We start from the raw sequence: 19,017 nt of genomic DNA, 5'->3' as shown, positions 1-19,017 counted from the left end.
AGTGACGGGACACGGGGCAGTGACTGGACGCCGCCTCGCGGCCCGGTTCCGCGGCCGCCTCGCGCTCCGGAAGGGCTCGCGCGGCCCTGCCCGGCCGCGCCTGCGGCACGAGGGCGTGAGGGGCGCGAGGGGCGCGAGAGCCGTGAGGGGGCGCGAGAGCCCGTGAGGGGCCGTGAGGGCCGTGAGGGGCCGTGAGGGCCGTGAGGGACCGTGAGGGGCCGTGAGGGGCCGTGAGGGGCTGTGAGGGGCGAAGGAGCCGCTCCGGGGCTCTCTGAGGTCAAAGGGAGCCCTGTGGTGTCTGTGCCTCAGGCTCCAGCTGGGGTCGGGGGCCGCGCGAGCCCACCCGCCCCAGGTGCTGCAGCGAAAGGCCGCAGGGCTCGGGCGGGCGGAGCCCCTGTGAGGGTGCGGCCCCTCACGGACGGACGGACGGACGGACCGATGGAGCCCTCGTGAGGGTGCGGCCCCTCCCCGGCGGCGGTGTCGGGGCCTGAGGAGGACCTTCCCCACGCTGTGAGCGCCGGGCCAGCCTGGCTGAGGTGAGTGACACGGGGCTCCGCCCCGGGGTCTCTTTCTGCCGTTTCCTTGCTCTGCCCGTGTCCCTCCAGCACTGACCCCTGCGGTGTTGGCCTGAGTGTAGCACTGGCACTCAAGAAAATGGGGTCCAGCTCAGATTTGTGTTTTCTTCTGAGGTTTCCACCTTGCTGGACCTTAGACAACGTATCCGTATCCCCCACAGTGTCCCCAGGATCATGATCTCTGAGGGGGGACAGGGCTCCACCAAGAGCCTACTCTGTGGAGAGGTCCACACTGCTGCTCCATGAGGCCCCCAGCACTCTCAAATCCCTGATTTTTAAGTACTGTTGGGGTTTTTTTTAATTATTTTTTCCCTCCCCGAGGAACAACCTTCCCATAGGAATGGAAAGCCAGTTTTCTGGCTTGTTCCACCCCCATTGTCCTTTTCCCAGAATCGAGATGCAGCAGTGTAAGGAAGTAGCAAAAACCCCATCTTCCTTTCACCCCTTCCTTCTTATTCCTTTAGGTCAATTATACTGTTATTTTAGTGGTTTATGCCTGTTGTTGAAGTTCTTTACTGATACATGGTAGGCAGGTAACAGGCCTTTTCTGTCCCGGTGCTTTGCTGGTGTGGCAGAATGATTCCCTGGGCTTGCCTGCGGATTTTCAGCTGAATGTCCCCGGGTTGGAGGGTGTTGTTGGTGGCCGTGGGCAGTACTGACAGTGCCAGCGGCACAGGTTCATTTGCCAGGACAGGCTGGACTGGGAGCAGGCACAATCCCAGCCCTGTGGCTGCTCAGCCTGTCAGCGCTGCCATGGGGTGCTGGAAAACCCTCAGGGCTCAGTTTGCCCACAGACAGAACAACTACTGACTTTGGTTTCACTTCCCCGGGGAGGAGGCAGGAAGGGGTCCTGACTCTGCGTTGTTCAGTCTTGGCACGTGAAAGGTAAAAAGCCTTTTTGGCATCGTTTGCCAAAATGTGGGGAATGCGACCAGCCGTAGCAACGTGCTAACGAATTGCACTGAGCACAGAGTGATTTGTGTGCCATGGCACCATGTCTAATCCATAAATCTAGAGCCTGCATGGCTTGGCTTCTCCTGGCTCAGGAAGCTGCATGTCACAGATGCTTTCCTGCTCTGCTGGCCAGTGGAGGATCTGCTGGGATGCCTCTAAAGGGAGAACCGGTTTTCTTTCTGAAGGGAGGGACTGTCCAAGGCTGCACAGAGGCTTCAAAGGGGAAGTAGAAGTGAAATATGACAAAGATAAATGCAAGCTATTAAGCTGGCTTTGGAAATAACTTTCCAGTATCGAGGCCAATCCAACCCCTGGGTGTGCAGGATTGGGCTGCCATGCCTGCTGGACAGGCTGCTGCATTGCCAAGGGTTCAGATGCTTCCAAACAGCTCCTTTCTCTCAGAGTTACCAGCTTAAAAAACCCCGAGAGACCAGACCAAAGTGTTTGCAGCCTTCATGATGCAGAGCTCCAAATGTGAGGTGTCTAAAAAGCAGGTCAGCACTTCCTAAGTGAAGGACCAAATGGTTGGTAGGTGACATTGGGAAAGGCACACTGATTCTTTCTTCTCTCAAATGCCTTGTTTCTCAGTTATCTTCATGGTGACTTCTGTATGTTTTGCAGAGTAAAAGAAGGCTTGAAAGCAGAGCAAGCTGATATTGGAGCTTAGAGAATTTTAGCTCATAATCCAACTGAGAACCTGTTTGTCAGTCCCTGTACCGTGTGGTGACAGTGGTTCTGTTTTGCTTCAAGATTGCTGCAGGTGCTTGCTTACAGATTGCCTGGGTCCCACCCTGGGAACTCACCCCTGTTGTGTTATATACACTTTCACAGGTTCTGCACCCTTGTGAGTGTGGTGAAAATAATCACATTTGTACATGTAGAGAACAACTTATCATCCACTGCAGAGCATCCCAGAGAGAGTGCCAAGAAAAGCAGTGTTGATTCCACAGCATGGGACATCTTGTCTGTCCTGGGGTACATGAGAGAACTATTTTAGGAATTTTTAGAAGTGACTTTTACATTGTTTTGTGTATATTTCCATATAAAAACAGAGGCTCAGGCTCATAGGCCTGGTTTTGGAGGGCTTTAACAGAGACCACAGTCTAATTAAACAGATTTCTGCAAATGATTAGTTGTCTTGGAGAAGTGCCTCGAAAGCAGCAGGTTGCAGCGCTAAGGTTTGTTCTGAAGATGGTATGTGTGTACATACTGAATGTCTAGATAAAGCTCTGTACTCCCTGGAAGGACAGGATAGAGCACTGCTGGTGGACATAAAAGATTTAAGTGGGTTTAGTCCAAAAAACCCACCTTAAATCACTCTCTTAAATCTACAAGTAATTTTTTTTTCTGTTTCTTTATATGTCTCGTGGTCTGCTTCTGCTCTGAAATGTTTGTGACTATGGAGGACAGAATATGCTGGGAGGTATTTCTTTGTATTTCCACAGAGGAGGATTAACCTGAGAGTTATGAAACCAAAATGCCAGGAATGCCCTCTGTGGATACCTGATGGTTCAGGCTGTGTAGCTGATCTCCTTTCCTGTCTGTAACAGCTGATGATCATTTCTAATCTGCGCTGGCACAGCTGTGTGGTGCCCCAGCAATGCCATTCCTTTTGCAGGGGAACAGCTGTGCTCACCAGAGGACAGTCTGTCTGCAGAGCCTCTGCCGTGCTGCCTCATCACCGGGGCTTGCTCGGGAGAGGGCAGCAAATCGCTTTGGATCTCCTACTTGTACTTGTAAAATCAAAGGGAGATGTGGGCCTGGGACAGGATGAAGGCAAGTGTGATGTGTGTCTGCCCAGAGGCTGACAGGGATGCTCCAGACTTAGCTGCCCAAACAGCAGACATTGCAACATTGCTTTTTGAACCTGTAACTACTAGTTTAAACAGTTCTTTCTTCTTCTTGTTCCAAAGCATCAGGCTAAAACAGAGAGGAAGAGGAAGGTGGCCATTATGGTGCTATGGCTGTGATGGAAATAGTGTTGGTTCTCTGTCTGATGATCTTTGGAGGGTGGAAGTCCATCCTTTGGCAGGTGGTGGAAAATGCCCTTGCTCATAATCACTGAGCGGTGAGAGCAGTGGGTTCCCACTGACGTGCCTGTTGGAGGTGGGAAGGTGCCTGGAGGACGGGTGGGAGGTGAGTGTTCTGAGAATACCCAGGGGTAGGTAGGACAGAGGTGCAGAACAGCTCAAAGTTACTCTGTGTGTCCATGGGACAGAAAATGCAGAGGCTGAACAGGCAGCTGTGTAAGCACCCAGGGGATTTAAATGCCTCTGCACTGGGAGGAGCTGTGGGGAGCTGAAACCTGGGTCCAAGTACTGTGAAACACCAACATCTCCTGTTAGGAATCATAGCCCTTGGCTTGCTTGTCTCTCATGGGATACGATAAGGCTGTGCCTGCGTTTGGGGAGCTTTTTTCACCAGGTCCTTTTACCTCCGGCATTCTCAAGCTCACCAAGGGTTGCTGTGGGTGCCCACATTTGCTCTGCATCTCCATTACCTGATCTTTCAACACAGTGTTAGCAAGATGGTTTTTTTCCCAGGATGAGACTTTAATTCCCTCCCATTGATCATGGCCAAAGAAGAGAGCTCAAATGGAGATTTTATTCCAGAAACAATGGCCCCCTTATGTGCTGTGTTGTGATCTCTGTGAATGAACCTGCTGGTGAAATGAAGGCTTTTCCCCAGGCTGTTTTGTACCTTTCTCAGGTGAATCTTCCTATTAGGTCAGCCTGGATTCCTGCAGAGAGAGAGAAGGGAGGTAAAAGATGAAGTCTTTGTTCTGTGGGGACATGAGACAAAATGATAGTCAGTGGGACTTGGGCTTCATATTTAGTTTCCATAAATCCCCATGTGCCGCAGGGAGTTTGTCCACATTAAATCCTGCAAAGCAAAGGGCAGTTTCCCTGCACAGCTGGACATGTTCTTCTGCCTTGTAACACTTCTCTCCAGGTCCACTCCAAAGCCTCTGCCCTGGGCTGGCTGCTCCCTTCAAACCAAACTGGTGGTGTCCTTCTGGCCTCATCCTCAGCTCTGCTGGGGGCTGCTGCCTGTTCTCTTGGTACCTACTCTCCCCCACCCTTGTCACTGCTGTCAGCATTTCTCAAGTTGTGCATAAAACACAGCTTGCTGCTTTCCCATGTTTAGTTCTCTGGTGGCAGAGCTGCACCAAAACCACCACACTGATTATTTTGATGATCCAGTGCGGGAAGCTTTGAAAGCAAGACGTTGGTGTTCTTGATTACTTCCTCTCCTGTCATTCCTTCTTGCCGCTATCCGTCAAGAATGACATTTTAATGATCCCTTTACTTCTTTTCCTTTTTGCCTGAGACTTGCAAGAGTGCAAGAAGCAACATTGTCATTTCTGTGCTGCCTACCCCTAAACGAAAGGAAACTCCCTTCAAGTGCTGCACGTGAATTTCCATGTGCAGAGTCCCCTGTGGTTTCCTACAGCACTTCAGGTAGTGTTTTATATCTGTCCATTGCTGAGTTTGGCCTGAGCAAAAAAAAAGTCTGTAATGTTCTCTGTTTCTGCGTTGAGTGAGGCAGGCACATGGAGAGCAGTAAAGAGTGATGCTTCCATCAGGTAAAGGTGGAGAGAGAGGGACTTGCATTGTCTGTAACTTGAAAAGCTATCCCGAGGTGTATTTTCCTGTGTGGATCTCAGAGAAGGCTCCGCGTTCGTGCAGCGCGGTTCGAGCTCTGGGGTGGTGTTCATGCTCTGGGACAGTCAGCTCTGGGGGGGGGCAATAATCCAAGCCCTGCTTTCTGTTTCAGGTGTGCAGGGAAAAAGTGATTTAGAGACACAACTGCTGAAAATGTGTGAAAGCTGAAGGCAGTGGAGTGAAATCCTGGTGCTGCTCTGTTGTGCCTTGACTTCAGTAAAGCCAGGGTTCCCTGAAGGAGCCTTTGGAGTGTGTGCTGGGCTGTGCACGCACGCTGCCAAGGGGAATTGCTTTAAGGAGATCCAGGGCAGGAAGGCTCAGCTCTGGGGCAAGGGCACTGGATTATGCATGTCTTGGTAGTGTAACATTAGTTATGTACAGTAAGGCAAGTATTTCTGAAACTACAGAAAGCATCTGAGTCTTGTCAAAATGAGAGGAAATTGGGGTGAAAGTCAAGCACTGTGTTCCCTAAACTTGTTCCAGTGCGTAATTAGCTGTGGAAAAATTAGCATGTAATTTCAATCCCTGTTTGTCTGTGAGTTTCCAGCATTCCTACCTTCCCTTGCCTTTATCTGTAGATGTCTGCGGGGCCCCATGTGCTAGGCACTTTGCGTTCCCAGGGATGGGAAATTGTGAAATCCATGTGGGATGGGAAATTATCTTGGATGTTTCCCATCTTAGAGGAAAAAAAAATCTATCTTGGAAATGATTCAGCTGAAACTCAGAGCATACAACTGGTGCATTCATCTTCATGCTTATCCTCCTGCCTACTAGCAACACACAACTTTCTAAATGAAAAATAACTCTAATCCAAAACTTGGAGCTTCAGTATTTGTTAACTGGAAAACAGACATCTAAACAAGTCCACTGATTTATATGTTTTTTTAATCCATGTCTTAAAAATAGCTTCTTATACCAACTGTTCCTTGGTCTTGCCAAGTTGGGGATTTCATATTAAAAGAATAGTTCACAGAATGGTTTCCACTAGCTTTGTATCTTGCACAGTGAAGAGGGTCTGTCTGCTGAAGTGTCTTTCATTGTGTGAGGTGGGACAGAGTGAACAGGAGGATGGGGTAAATGATCTTTGTTAGTGGGACTACCAGTGACCTCATGGCCTCGGGGGCTGCTGAGAAGAGGTGGCTTATGGTCATGGTCCCACAAGCTTCTGTGGTGCAAATCCTCCTGCAAGAGGCTGGATCCTGCCTAAGGTACAGCTTTGATTTTGCTTTGCTGTGTGAGGGGATCCACCTGATGGAAGCAGTCCAGGGCTGACAGCATTTGGGGTTTCTCCCCTGGAAAGCAGAAGAGTTTTATTGTTCAGAGGCTGAGAGTTGATTAACCACAGTGATCCAGCAGGTCTTGGAAGGGCTCCCAGGACCCCGGAGGTGCTGAGCTGAGCTGCACATGTTGACACACTGGGAGTCCAGCGCCTGCTGTGTTTCTCTTATTTCAAAGGAAGTGTCAGTCAGAGAGGGAACATCTCCTCTGTTGGGAAGCAGCTGGAGTGCATATCAAACAGGAGCTTCTGCTGGGGTAGGAGGGCAGGGCAGAAGGCAGCCTTTTGCATGGAAGGGAAGGGAGCAGGCGGGAATCCCGATGGCTGCTCCAGCACAGACACGGCCTGGCACTAGTGCAGTCAAGGGCCTCGGCTCCCTGCCTGCTGTGAGCAGCTGCAGCCCCAGAGCTGCTGGGCTGAGGCCTCCTGGGGCTGTGCTGGGTGAGGGAGGCACGTGGGCTGTGATGCTGGGCCTGGGTCTGCACAGTCAGCGCTGCACCCTGCCAGCTCCCCGCGTCCCTCTGCGGTGGCACTGCAGCGTGGTGTAGGCTGGTGTGCAGATGGACGGCTGTGCCAGGACAGGAGGCCTGTGAAGCTGAGAGGTTGTGTGGAACTGCTCTCCTTCCTGCTGTCAGAGCCAGCAGAGCACGGTGTTAACTATGCCCTGGTTTTAATGACTGCCCACTAGAAGGGATAACTTACTACAGCCTGGGGCACTGTCTTGTACCCTTCTCTGGAGCAGTTCTCCTGATCCTTGGGCCATGAGTGGATTTCCCCATGTTCCTCATATGGAATGAGATGGGCTGTTCACTTGGCAGTTTCCCCTTGGCTTCCCTGAGCAAGGAAGGTCTGAGCTGAGCACTACGAAGCTGAAGAGGTCCCTGGCAGGCGTGTGGAAGCTTTCCCTGTTGTGAGCTGCCTGGAAGAGGTTTCCTTGCTCGGCTAGGGAGGAAGAACCTCACTGCAGAGTTTAGCACCAGTGCTACCAGTCTCAAAGCAATGTGACAGCAAACAGCCCTCAGGATGAAGAGATTGAAGTCTATGCACATGACCAGGAGTGAGCAGAAAAAAGGGCTAGACCTGAGGGGCAGTTTCCTGGCAACAAGGAGGTTGATCTGGGCTGATTACTGAGTATTTACAAATGCTGAAGCAGCAGTTGCCTACTGAGCTGGCCTAGTTGTCTCCTCAGCAATTCCTACAGATGGAGAATGAGTGGCAAGAATAACAGAGGAGGGAGGATCTGGTTTCAGGCTCAGAGAGGAATGCCAGGATTTCCTTGCCTGTCTTGACTTTCTGCTCCTCCTGCCCTGCCCTCCTACCTTCCTGGCTAATCCAGCCCTGGTTCAGAGTCCGGCACAGCAGGAAAGGGAGGCTCTTCTATTGGAGTTGCTGTACCCAAGTCAGTGTGTGCCAAACTGTACATAAAATAAAACATAAAATACATTGGTGCTGCTGTACTTAAGCTTGGAATGGAGAGAAAAGCAGTAGAACTTGTGGGTGCCATGAGGCACTCTGAAGCTTCACAGCAAAGCAGCTTTCGAGGGACTTTGTGAGCTGAAGTCTATTTGATTGAGTAGAGTTATCAAGAAACTTAATCTATTAAGTTAATCTCGGAAGTATGCTAAGTTTGAACATCTGTAAGTGCTTTGAGATTTGTGAGTGAAAAATGCTGGGCAGAAGGAGAGGATGTATCTGGTTCAAAGCAGGGGCAATGTAATACCTCCTGCCTACAGCTTGGCTATGCAATAACTTCTGAAAAACTATTTCTTTGCTTTTGAAATACATTTGACTGCACTAAGTGGCATGGTCTTCTCAAAATGTTTTCCTTGGCTTGTCCAATGCCTCCTGGCCTCTATTCCTTCTCTTTTCCTTCCCTATTCTTTGCAAACAATTCAGTTTGAACCTTACTTTAGTTTGTTTAGGTTTAGTATTTCCCTCAAATATTTAAGGCTATGATACTTATCTTGAGTAGCAAGCCAAGGAATCACAGAAATTCTCTGTTAATTTCTCGCCATCCTTTTGCTACACAGAGGCTTTCCCGAGCAGATCTGTGAGCTCCCTGGCTGCTCCTTGTTCCATCCTAACACAGCATAGAGAATTTGGTCTCTTACCTTTTGGATGGTTGGGCACTTTAAAATAGCTCCAGGCACTGTTCATCCTTTACCTACCTTGCTATGAACCTCCTGTTTTAGGAAGTGGGAGGAACACAATTAGTAAAATAAGACTGTCTTTCTCGGGGATACTTCTCATCAGCAGACCTTGGAGGGCTTTGCCGAGCTGGATCCCAGTTGCTACATCTATTGCAAAGATAGAGGAACTGAAACAGGGAAAGAGAGCCTGCTCTCCCAGAACAGGTCAGCAGCAAAGCTGGGACAGAACCACCCCTGCATCTCACACCAGCTTGCTGGGAAGTAGGAGGGAAGGATGCACAGCCCAAGGTGTCTGTCTTGCAAATAGATCTTCCTTACTTTCTTCTCAATAACTTGCACACTGGAGGAGAAGGAACCATGTTCTCCTGTTCTTCATGGATAAGTTAATCGCCAAGTTCCCTCTAGGTTTTAGTAAGTCAGAGGCTGGAAGAGTTGATGTTACAGGCTGATCCAGGGTCTTGGGAGCAGTGTCTGTCTCCAGACCCTGGGCTTAGGTGGGCAGCTGCTGCCACCTTACAGAAGTCTTGTAAAATGCTGCCATGAGTCTTGTCAAAATACTCAGATCCTCAGTGCTGCAGGAATGACAGGGAACAAGGGCATTTTTTGATGTGTGGTGCCATTGGGAGCTGCTACACTGGGAAGAGATCTTTCTGGCTTTGGTCTTGTTGAGCATGAAGTGTATCCTGCAGTCTGTCAAGGTGTAGAACTAGCAATGGGAACAGAGGTCTCCAGCCTCAAACACACTTCTCTCAAGTGTGCACAGAGATACAGGACAGTGTCCTCTTTCAGTGTCCAAGGGAAGCCCAATCCTGCTTTCATCAGGTCTGCGTGGCCTTGGAATAACTTCATTTCTTTCTGCTATGCTGCAGTGATGCACTCTGCTTCCCTGCTTGTGAACCCCAGCACCCCCTGAGGGATGTACGTCCAAGCCCCTTGGAGCCCTCAGCCATTTCTCCTGCAGCTGAGGTGCAGAGGCAGTTGTGATGCTCAGAGGAGGGAGGGCAGAGTGCGTGCCTGCCCCATAAGATAACGTGTCTCCACCTACGCCTGGCATGGCTGTGTTTTTCCAGCTCTTTTGTGGTTTTGTTGTTCTCCTTTTGCACCCACAAGACCCTGCTCTGGCTGCAGCAGTTGGCTGAATCTTTCTTGTGTTCCTCCCACCGGACCCAGGCACGAGCCCAGCCAAGCTTTTCATACGTGTCTGCAGATGGACCTTTGCCCCTATGGTTTGCCTGGCCCTCTCTTCACCCGTGGCCAGGCACTCCAATGCATGAAGTGGACATTTTCCAGCCCTGAGCTGCCAGAGTTAATTAACCTTCAGCTAGGGCCAGGCCAGTCATTCTGGGAAACAAGATCCATTGGGCTGTGCATTCCACAAGCCTCTCTTTGCCTGGCGTCTTGTGTATCAGTACAGGAAGAATCTGTTTCTTCCTCCATATACTTGTGTTCTGGGATTGGAGGGGGCAGAAGCCTGAGGAAGAGAGAAAGGATCAAGTTCCCTAAGGTTCCTTTCTGTCAGCAGCTGCCAGGAACGTGCCATGAGAGAAAACCAACCCAAAGCTGCTGGAGATGCCTTGGCTGTTCCTGGGCAGACAATGCACACGTACAGTTTTTCCCATCTCCTCTGAGAAAGAGCCAAGTCTCTCTTTCCTTGTGGCAGAGTTGTCTTTGTATAAGGCAGCTGGCATAGTTTCCCAGGAACTGCTTGGCATGACTGGTCATAATGTTTCTGTCCAGCTTAGTCCTTGTCCTCTCTCCTCCAGGAGGCTTGCCCTACTTTCAGAGGAAAGCACAAGGTTTTCCTCTGGGGTCTGTTTAATTTATGTGGTACCACTGGCCAAGCCCCTACAGAATAACATTCTTGATGCCATCACCCTTTTGGGCCGCAGGGACCCTCCTGTGCCTTGATTTCCATCGGTACTGCTCTCCAGCAGCCTGTGGACACAGAGGTCAAGGATTGACTGGACTCTCACTGAAACGTGTGGGGCTTCAATGGCTGAGTTCTTGGGGCAAACTGTTGAATTCTTCCCTGGCTGATCTTTATCTTAAAACAAAGTACCCCTTTTGCCCTATGCCCAGTGCATCTTTGTGTTTGCAGGCCTGTGTCACTGTGCTTCATCCTGTGATGAGTCAGTGCTGGTGCCGGGGGAACAAACACGGGCTTGTTCAGCCTCCAGCACATACATGCCTGACTCCTGTGGGTATCAGGCTCTACAAGGTCATTGCTCTCCTCCCCAAAAGGCCCTGCAGAGCGCTGGCCAGACCTGTTCCCGTTAACTGTGCCTCTCTTTCCTTGTAAGAAAAAGAAGTCTAATTGTGTAGTCTTCCAAAAATAATAATTAAAAAGTATAAGCTTGCATGAAAGCGTGTTATGCTCTGGAGAAAGAAAGATAGGGACCTTTTTGACTGGTGCTAGGGGCAGGGTACAGAGAGCTGTTTGCTTAATGTGACAAAAGCCAGAATTTACCTGTATGGTCTGCTCCTGTTTGGATAGAGGCTGCAAATGCCCCCCCTCCCATCTAGTTCTGTGAGTTGCAGTAAATCAGGACAAGCTGAGAGGGTTTTTTTGTTGTGTGGTTGGTTGTTTTTTTTTTTTTTTTTTGAAAGGGCCTTGATTGTCCAGCTATTTTTCTCCCTTGGTGCTGCTTCATGCCACTTCTGACTTTGATTAATAGGTCTCTGAATAAAATGTTAATCTAACTAGGGGTCCTTGGCCCAGCCCCCCTGCCCTCCATGCCGTGCTCCAGAAATATCAGAGAAAACACACAGAGGTTTTGTCTCCCTGCAGAGCACTTGTACCTTTTGATTAATGGGTGGAAGGGCCCAGCTCCAGGTTTGTGGCATCTCTCCCGACTGCAGAAAAATAAGCAAAAAGTCACCAAACATGACACAGGGAAGGAAAGTCCCAGGAGCTGCAGTGAGGAGAAAGAAAGGAGAGAGGGCAGGTTATAATTTGAGATGTACCCCACTGTAAGCCTTGGTATTTGTGAGTCTCAGTTCAGACCTTCATCTCCACTTTAACATTTCTTTACAATTAGCTCAGACCATGTTGCTGAATTCAGCAGTTCCAAGCTCTGGGATGTCTCAGCTTCTAATATGTGCACCATGAACTACTCTGCACGTTGCCCTGGGCTGACACTTCATGTGCATGTGTTAAGAGTGGCTAAGACGGCTTAATAAAAAAATGAGACCCTACACTTCAAACAGGACATGTGGGTTTTTTCCCTCTTCCCCTTCGAACTCTTGCCCATTCTCTGAATCAGACTCCTTTTGGAGCTTCTGAAATGATCAGAAACATGTGTTTCATTCCTGTCTTCTGGCCAGTAGTGAATTTGGAAAGGCTGTTCCTTGTATCACTTTCATGTGGAAGCCAGACCTGATGGAAATTTGCTTATTCCCTCAAGGTGGATGATTTGGTGGAACTACATATATAGAAGGTACTCATGCAAGGGACTGTTGAGCAATTAGGCTCGAGTGGTTCATGAAGTCAAACTGAGCTACTGTGTTAGTCTGAAATAAAAGTAATCACTGAAGGAGCTCATCAAAAAAACCTATTCCTCAGGCAAGCCTTAAGTAATGATGTGGGATGTGCATGAAGTGTGAAGGAGATGTGTATACCACCTTACAGCTCCCTCCCCTTGCAACCCCTCTGTCCAGCTGTCAGTGCTCTCCCATGTTCATCTGTTGTGTGAGGGAGTACCTGGAGCACACGTGGGTCACTTAGTTGCCAGCCACAGAGTTGGAATGTACAGGCTGAGCTGTAGGCAGGTGGGGATTCTTGTATGGGTACGCAGAGACCTTAACTAGGGAAAGGCTCATGTCATTAAGAAAAGAGGGAAAAAATTTCCCTGAGTATTCTGAGCCTAGATTTTTTGGCCAGAATATGTGAAGGGCTTTAATTTGTGCAGTTGCAATACTCCCTTGTGCTGAGGAAAAGTGCTGCATCCTCAATTACTGGAGAAACCTTTCAATTAAGAAAAATCAAACCTAGTATCAAGAGATTTATGCTTTTTGTCACCTGGAAGGAATCTATGGAGCAGTGTGGTCTTTCCTGGCACTGGTGTGGGGTAGCAACAATCCCTGTATGGCCTTTCTTTTCTTGGCATCTCCCTGGAGGGCCTTGTCAGCCTTGACGTGTTTGTCATCCAACTCACCTGACAAGTGACATGCCCAGAGGATGTGGCCGCCCCTGCTGACAACAGCTTTGTCTCCCCAGTGATGGATGGCTGTGTGGCCCAAGCCTGGCCATTGTCCCCTGTCTGTGGCCTTGCTTCAGTGATTCTTATCTCTGTCCTGGGCACCCAGGCCCTGCAGTGAAGGTGAGCAGTTGCCAGTGCTGCACCTTCTCCCTTGGTGCCTCTCCAGGACAAGGGGCATCCCCTGGAGGCTGAGTGAAGCCCAGCTCCGGTGTTTACCCAGGCTGTGTGGCACTGGTGCTTATCTGAGGGATCCTTTGTGTTAGTCAAACAGGCAGTTGTATGGGCAGTGTGGAAGCGCCGTGTAATTACCATTCTCTGGCTCTCACACCCCTATCTTGTAAATCACCAATCCATCACAGCCCGGTCCTGTATTGTTCTATAATTAACTGGACAAACTACAGGAGCATTGTCATAGTTCCCCATTTATAGAGGAGGGACAAAGACCTGAAGGAAGGCTTCAGTCTCCTTCAGCTTTTTCCTCCTCTCTTGAACTCCTTTTTTCTATATCTTCTGATCCATCTCATGGCTCTAAAGATGTCTCACCTGCTTCTCTGAATGAACACTTCTTTGCAAACCTACAATCAACACAGAAAGAGTGGCCACAAAAGGACAGACTCAAAGATTTTAACCCTTCTTGTTCCACTACGAGTGTGGGCACACGTGCTTACTCACTCCCTAGTGCAAGGAGCAGCTCAGTTCTGAACAGGCTTTAGACCCTCTGCTAATGAAAACAGGCTACAGTTGCCTCATCCATTTCCTTATGGTAATGTGCTGAGGATTTAGGTCCTAGCAAGCAGTCTGTGTCTGAGTTAGACACTCCCTGGGGCTGGATTACGAGCTACAAGGGAGATGGAAACTTTCCAAAGGGCGTGGTAGTGCAAAGATTTGGGGAGTTACTATTACTTTGCTGGTTTTGACCCAGGAAGGTGTTTAATGGCTTTCAAGGTTCCATATGGCTTTTAAGGCTATAAAAAGGCTTGATGCAGGCTCTGGAGCATGGAGGGAGCTGGCAGTGATTCGGGGTAGTAAAGCTGGTTTCTCTTCTGTAGACAAGATGGAGTGAGGCTGCTGTGCTGCTGGGCAGCACGGAGAGTTGGTTGAAAGGCAGAACTTTCCCTAAATTGGGTCATCTACTTTGAAAGCCTGTTCCTTTGGAGGGGTTATCCTGCTCCATTCCCCAGTGAGGGTATGCAGGACCGTGGTGGATCAGGAGAACCAGGCTAAAGCCCTGCTCTTCTTGCTCTATCTCCTTACCCCCACTTGCCGACAGGGGTTCACTGGGTCAGAGGAGGGGGTTCTCTCACTGTGGCTCACAGCACCTGACACGCTGTGGCCCTGTTTCCTGCCGGAAGCTTTAGACACTGGAGCACTACAAATAACAATGGTTTATAGATCCTCTGTTCTCTTCCTCCACAAATTTTTAGAAAAGGTCCCAGTTCTCGTGGCTGCTGCTTTGACAGCAGAATTTAGTCCTTTGTGTTGATAGTGTCACGCAGCCAACTTTACTGACCTCATGGGCATCCCTTGGAGCAGATTTTGGCTCAGAGGCTGAAGATCTACTTTTCTTCCTTATTTGAGGTGTCAGGTAGGTCTGTTGGATGAAATGTATGCTTTTATGTTCTGGTAGGCCTGGCCTTTTAATAAAACCCAACAACATTGCTTATTTAACCTCCATCTCTAAAATCTTTTCCAGCTCTTGTGAGCTGTAAATTAGACCTGTCCACCCCATGGAAACTCTGAATGAGTGACCTGAGGCTGACCTCCAAGCCATGGGGCACTTCTCAGTGCTGCCTGCATCCCAGTGACCAGGTCACCTGTATTAGAGTGTGAGCACATTGGATCCCCTCTTGTGAGGCCAGTGAAGCACACGGTGTCTAAGCTCCACTTGGAAAAAGGCTTTGCCACTTCAGTACATTTGAATGGAAGGGGGAAGACCTGTTCGTGTTTATTTTACAGCCCCTTTTATTGACTTGATTTATAGCCTCAGGCTGTGAGTTAATTGAGGTCTGGTCCAGGAGAGGGCACCTGGGAAGGGGAGATGCTGCAGTGCCACCCAAGGGAAAACACGCAGGAAAGTGCTTTATAAAGCACAGTTTATTGCAAGCTCTGGCCTTTGCTCTGTGACAACAAACCAAGCTTTTGCCACCAGCACTGGTTCTAGGTCAGGAAACACCCTTAACTTGCTGTGGGTGGCAGAGGTTAAGCAAGAGGAGGTGCTTTTCCTTGGTGCCCCCTTGGTTAAAGCGCCTGTGTGTGCCGTAGTCCCTGGGTAAGTGCGACTGTCATCGCCTGCTCTGATGGAGCCCTGCAGGGCCATTCCCACAGCCTGAGAGCAGGTGCCTTCAGTGCATACCTCCTGGGCCTGCAGGGCACAGCCAGGGCCAGTGCTCACCTTTGGTGCCTTCAGTGCATACCTCCTGGGCCTGCAGGGCACAGCCAGGGCCAGTGCTCACCTTTGGTGCCTTCAGTGCATACCTCCTGGGCCTGCAGGGCACAGCCAGGGCCACTGCTCACCTTTGGTGCCTTCAGTGCATACCTCCTGGGCCTGCAGGGCACAGCCAGGGCCACTGCTCACCTTTGGTGCCTTCAGTGCATACCTCCTGGGCCTGCAGGGCACAGCCAGGGCCAGTGCTCACCTTTGGTGCCTTCAGTGCATACCTCCTGGGCCTGCAGGGCACAGCCAGGGCCACTGCTCACCTTTGGCAGCCGACGTGTGCTGCACCAGCCAGTGCTGCACGTTTACACGCAGAGCACAGGCACTGCAGGTGAGGAGGCAGGGCTCTCACCAGGTCAGCTGGCTCCAAGGCAGGAAAGGGCTCCAGTGCCACCCTAACAAACAAGGAGGATGTAATACTGCTGTGGGTGGCCAAGAGCTGAACCTGTTGTAAGGTGGAGGGTAGCAGGTCAGTCTAGAGGGGTGGATTCAACCTCTTCTGTGTGGGAATCAGTGTTGTGGCTGTGGGGTTTTGTACAACTCCCTGTGCTGTGGGTGCTCCTAAGCTGTTGAGTATGGGACAGGCTGGAGCTGGAGGGTTGCCAGCAAGTGTGCTTGTTCTTCTGAGCTGGTGGGGTGTGAAACCCACGTGCTGTCCCTGCTGAAGCTGTGCTAAGAGAGCAGTGTTTCTGTCCTGTAAAAACCCCTGATAGGCCAGGGGCACAGTTACAGCAACTTCTCTTGCTAGGCTGGCTCTGCCACAAACACATATGCCCTTCTCTTTCCTTTCAGCTATTTACAGCATGTGTGTATAAATGGTACTGTGCAGCCACTGTATCCTGCACAGGGAGACCCTTCCTTGCTCCGGGAAGGCCATTTTAGCTTGGTTTGTGCCAGGGAGAGCAAAGGGAGTAAAGATGCTGTCAAAGGAACTTCAAGGCTTCCTTCCTTTCCCAGGCTCGTGTGGAGCAGGTGCTAAGTCTTCGTTCCCAGCATCCAGCCACTCCTTGGTGGCTGGTTCAGTAACTCCAGCTGAGATGGGGTGGAGCAGCTATGTGCTGCACATGTGGAAATCAAAAAAGGTGAGCTTGTTGAATGGCGAATGTCCCTGTTTTCTTCCATCCCAATGGAAGAAAGGATCACCTAGCCCACCTCTTTCCTTCCACATAATGCTGTCCCAAAGCTTGGCAAGGAAGGCTGGTTTTCTAGGGAGAGGCAATATCCTTTTTCAGATAAGCTGATACAGCCAGAAAAAGCAGAAAAGCTTTGAACGCGTGAACTCTTTTAAAAATCTGAGTGCAATCTCAGTAAGCTTTTCCGTCTGTAGGATGTGTGATCTCATTTCTGGGCTTCAGAGGTATAGTTTGGGGGTTACTGTCTTTGTCTTGCACAAGCTTGGTACTGAGCCCTGTCCTGAGGGGAGGCACATCTGGCAAGTGCCCCATGTCCTCTGGTCTTGGTTATATTTGCACTACAGCCTGGTGGTAAAGTTATGCCTTGGTTTAAACTACTGTTTGTTTTAAACTACTTTATGCTGCTTTTTGGAGGAGCCCTGTTAGAAAGGGGCTTGGCTAGAAATGAGAACCAGTTTTGTAACTTAGATTTTGTCTGAATGGTGAAAGGAAATGTCGAGATCAGCCAGGCCAGAGTGAGTAGAGCCTGTTGTTCTTGCTATATTGCTGCACCGGCCCTCTCCCTACCCCAGAGGAAAGGTCCAGAGTTCAAAGGCTGGTACACTTTAGGAAAGAGCCCCTCTTCCTCTCTCCTCAGCCCTGGGGGGAAGCTGTCCTGCCAGACACACCAGCAGTGCCCAGGCAGCTCCTGCCCCTTCCCCACCCTGCAGTCAAACCCTGAGCCCACAGGCGGCTGCGGCGGGTGCTGCTGGACAAGGCAGCCCAATGTGTCCTGCAGAGCTCAACCTCCCGAATCCTCAGCCTGCTGGTCAGCCCATGGGAGCTCTTCCTCAGGGATCTCTGGTCCTAATTCATCACCGGCTGACATGAGCAGGAAATAAAAAGAGCAATTTACCCTCCATTTCTCCTGTGCAATGTGCCCTTTTCTTTAAGCCATCAGGCCCTTTATCTCATCCCATCAGAGTGGCTGCAGTACAGGTTGTTTTCAGCTGTCTCTGGACATCACTTGAATCTTCAGGGTACTTGTTTAGCCCCACTCACATAATCCCTTCTTTCACTCAGAACAAACAGTGCTTCTGGCCCCGCTGCACTTCCCCTGCCCCATTGTGGTGCAGGACTGCAGGGGCTGAGGCACTTCAGTACGTGCTGAGGGGGCTGTTCACTGAAGACAAACCCAGAGACCCTGGTGACTTTTTAAATACTTTTGTCTGGCTGGAGAGGGGTTGGGAGTGCAGGGATGCTGAGGTTCAGAATGACATTGCAGTCGTTGCACGTGCACGATTTTACAGTGGCCATGTTGTCCCTCTGCAGATTTGTGGCTGTGTGGGGTACCTGGTCAGACTGGGGAGAGGGTACGGTCTGTACGTTGTGTTTGAGGCCTCTCCACACAGGCTGGCAGAGGCCTGGGCTCTTTCTCCCCGCGCTGTCCCGTCAGGCTCGTGCTCCTCCCGCTGGTCGGCAGAGGGCACCGGTAGCCTGGAGACAGTCCTCGGGATGCACTTGCTGTGCCGCCTCCCGGGCGGCGGCGAGAACGGGCATCCCTGCTCTGGGGCAGCTTCTCCGGCACTGCGATAGAAACGTCTCCCAGCTGCATCATCCCTCCGGCTGCCCATTCTAGCCCGCCAGACTGGGGAAATGGCTCCAGGGGCTGCTTCCACAAACGGGTTCTCTGCATCCCATCCTCACAGACGTGGCTGTGCCCTGTGCCCGCTCGTCTCTGCTGCTCGTGACTGAAACAAGTGTTGCTGGCTGGGTCAGATCCTTCTGCCTCTCCTTTGCTTCGTGCTCCAGGTGATCTTGGAGGTGTTTTATGGGGAACACACCCTCGGATCAGGGTGCAGCTCTTCTGCATTTCCCTGTGTGAACTATTAGATTAAGAGACAAGCAATTTAAGAGTTAGCACTGACTCTGTGAGCACTCCCTACTTAGCCCGCACTTGACTTTTCCTAACTCCATCCCAAATCTGATCATCACAGCTCTGCTAGAACTGTTTACTGCTCGTTTCTACAGACACAGATGAAAACACGCAGTGCTGCAAGGGCAGCTTTGAAGCCAGACGTGCTGCAGTGGCTGGCACTAATGGCATTCCTTCTAGGCTTCTTGCCCTGGTTTTAAAAACATGTGGTATCTAAAAAGACGTTCCTTTTTTGTTTTTGTTACATCTCAAATTCTGACTTCCTTCATGGCCTGCTGAACTCCTGGTTGTATGGCCTTTTTAATGTAGGATCTGGCTCCACATAACACATAACTAAGCTGCTTCTCCAAAGACAACCCTCTTTCCCTTCTCCCTGGTCCCTCCTTTGCACTAGATCTAAGCCATGTGTAATTGCAGGGGAAGTTGATAGAAAGCTAAGAAGAAATAAATTTTCTTTTTTTCCCCTACACATTATTTTCCCAACAGATGAACAGTGGAGAGTGAAGCCAGATTCCTTTTTCATTTCAGCCTACTTGGCAGGCAGTGTGTAGACAACCCTGCCATCCCTCAGTGTGTGACCCAAAGCAAGCAGCCCAGCCTTCGGAGCCTAAACCAGTTCTGACTGTCAGGCCTCAGTTGTTTATGGCATCCCCCTGCCAGAGGCATGTGCTGCAGTGCACCAGCTGCAGTGAAACTCATGATGATACTGCACCTTC

The 19,017-nt window shown here is 50.3% G+C and overlaps 1 protein-coding gene across 2 annotated transcripts in view; it reads left to right on the top strand.

Annotated features, from left to right (window-relative positions):
• Positions 1 to 234: 234 nt before the first annotated feature.
• Positions 235 to 19,017, top strand: part of TBX1 (T-box transcription factor 1) — a 180,127-nt gene continuing 161,344 nt past the window's right edge. For both annotated transcript variants that reach the window (XM_064675307.1, XM_064675306.1), the window contains exon 1: positions 235 to 536. The gene's annotated coding sequence lies outside the window, so the exon portion shown is untranslated. The remainder of the gene's footprint in view (positions 537 to 19,017) is intronic.

The sequence above is a fragment of the Pseudopipra pipra genome, chromosome 18 (assembly GCF_036250125.1).
Source record: "Pseudopipra pipra isolate bDixPip1 chromosome 18, bDixPip1.hap1, whole genome shotgun sequence".
Classification (NCBI taxonomy): Eukaryota; Metazoa; Chordata; class Aves; order Passeriformes; family Pipridae; genus Pseudopipra; species Pseudopipra pipra.
This window is presented reverse-complemented; position numbering and strand designations above follow the sequence as displayed.